The 2216-nt window shown below is 45.2% G+C and overlaps 1 pseudogene across 1 annotated transcript; it reads right to left on the reverse strand.

The window, feature by feature from the left end:
- Positions 1-824: 824 nt before the first annotated feature.
- On the reverse strand, positions 825-1379 carry LOC100952983 (annotated as a pseudogene). Its single transcript, XR_002775686.1, has one exon. The product of XR_002775686.1 is annotated as a protein S100-A10 pseudogene (transcript).
- Between the last annotated feature and the right edge of the window lie 837 nt (positions 1380-2216).

Genomic DNA, 2216 nt, shown 5'->3' on the forward strand with positions numbered 1-2216 from the left:
GGCATGGTGGTACCTGTAGCCTCAGCTATCCAAGAGACTGAGGCAGGGTGATTGATGGCTGGAGCCCAGGAATTTGAGGTTGCAGTGAGCTATGACGACACTACTGTACTCTAGCCTGGGCAACAGAGCAAGATCCTGTCTTTAAAATGATTTATTTTTCTTCCATATTTGGATCTATTTCTGAACTTTTTACTCCATTTCATTTGTTTGTGTATTCATGTATTTCTATCACGTGATTTTAATACCTGGTGGGGGCTCGGTGCCTGTGGCTCAAGTTGCTAAGGTGCCAGCCACATACACCTAAGGTGGCGGGTTCGAATCCAGCCCAGGCCCACCAAACAACAATGACGGCTGCAACCAAAAAATGGCTGGGCATTGTGGCGGGCGCCTGTGGTCCCAGCTACTTGGGAGGCTGAGGCAGGAGACTCGCTTGAGCCCAGGAGTTGGAGGTTGCTGTGAGCTGTGAGGCCAGGGCACTCTACCCAGGGGGATAGCTTGAGGCTCTGTCTCCAAAAAAAAAAAAAAACAAAAAACACCTGGTGGGGTTAATCTTCATCATTACCTATCTTATGGGGGGGTTTCTGTTTTTTTGTTTTTGAATTTTGCTTTCAATTGGCTTTCAGTCATCTTAGTTTGAAATTGTTTATTTTTTAGTTTTCTTTTTTTCGTTTATTTATTTATTGAGACAGAGTCTCACTTTGTGGCCCTTATGTCATAGCTCACAGCAATCTCCAACTCTTGGGCTTAAGGGATTCTCTTGCCTCAGCCTCCCAAGAAGCTAGGGCCACAGGTGCCTGCCACAATGCCTGGCTTTTTTTTTTTTTAATTTGGAACTAAACAAAGGATTATGTTTATTGAGGGCAAAGGGATGCAAACAATGTAAAAAACAAAAGCTCATCTGGCATTTAATTAACTTTTTCTTCTCTGCTTGACAAATGGGAGTTGGATTTTATTTGTGTATATTCTAAGGGTCCTGATCTGCTCATGAAATCCTTATCCAGGGAGAAGCTGTGGGGCAGATGTCTGAAGCAATCCTTTGAGAGAACACTTTTCGGGGCAGAGTAATTGCTCGGTTCTGCCTACTTCTTGCCCTTCTGCTTCATGTGTACTACAAAATAGTCGTTGCATGCGATGGTGAGGCCCGCAATTAGGGAAAAGAAGCTCTGGAAGCCCACTTTGCCATCTCAGCACTGGTCCAGGTCCTTCATTATTTTGTCTAAGGCCAGAGGGTCTTTATGATTTTCCAAAAACCCCGGGGACTCCTTCTCCATGAGCACTCTGAGGTCCTCCTTTGTTAAGTAGCCTTTATCCCCAGCAAATTTGTGAAATGTGAACATCATGGTTTCCATGGCGTGCTCCATCTGAGATGGCATTTTGGTGAGGTCTACTGAAATCTGGCCCAAGAGGCGCGGTGGACGCTAGCTGGCTGGGGCCTTTTTTTAAAACCATTTTTTAAAAAATCTTGTTTTTGTTTTTTTTTATTTTTTTGGCAGTTTTTGGCTGGGGTCAGGTTTGAACCCACCACCTCTGGCATATGGGACCGGCACCCTACTCTTTTGAGCCACAGGCGCCGCCCAAGGCGGGGGTCTTGATCTTGCTCAGGCTGGTCTTGAACCTCTGAGCTCAGGGCCTCCTAGAGTGCTAGGATTACAGGCATGAGCCACCATGCCCGGCCAGGGGGTTTCTATTAATAGCTATTCTTTTGTGTTTGTTTTCCTTATAAATTTTAGTCAGTCTGGTTTCTGAGTTGATGCACTTAGCTATTATGCTATACTAACTTTCCAGGATCTTTGTTAGAAAAAAGCCAGGGAAAGAAGTGAATATAATCACCCCTTGAGTTGTTGGAGACTAAATAATCAGGCCATTTTTTTCCTCTCCCAGTTTCCATGTCTCTGCCCCTTGACTATGTGCTTGCTCACGTGGTTTGCTTTGCTTAATGACAAATGGGTAGAAGTAACATCCCATCCCTGAGACCAGGCTTTAAGAAGCCTTGTCTTCTGGCTTGCCCTCTTGCCCTTTTATACTGCTCTAAGAAGATATGTAGGTAATTGCTACCTTTACCTCCATCTCAGCTTCAAACAGGAGACACATGGAGCAGAGTTGCCCAGCTGCAGGGCCACCAGCAGAGCCCAGCCTAGATTAGACAAACCCCAGCCAGTCTCCAGATACTGTAGAGTAAACGTGGTATTTACATGAACAGACAAATAATTGTGGGG

This window comes from Otolemur garnettii, unplaced genomic scaffold (assembly GCF_000181295.1).
Source record: "Otolemur garnettii isolate 467f Iridium unplaced genomic scaffold, OtoGar3 scaffold00153, whole genome shotgun sequence".
Classification (NCBI taxonomy): Eukaryota; Metazoa; Chordata; class Mammalia; order Primates; family Galagidae; genus Otolemur; species Otolemur garnettii.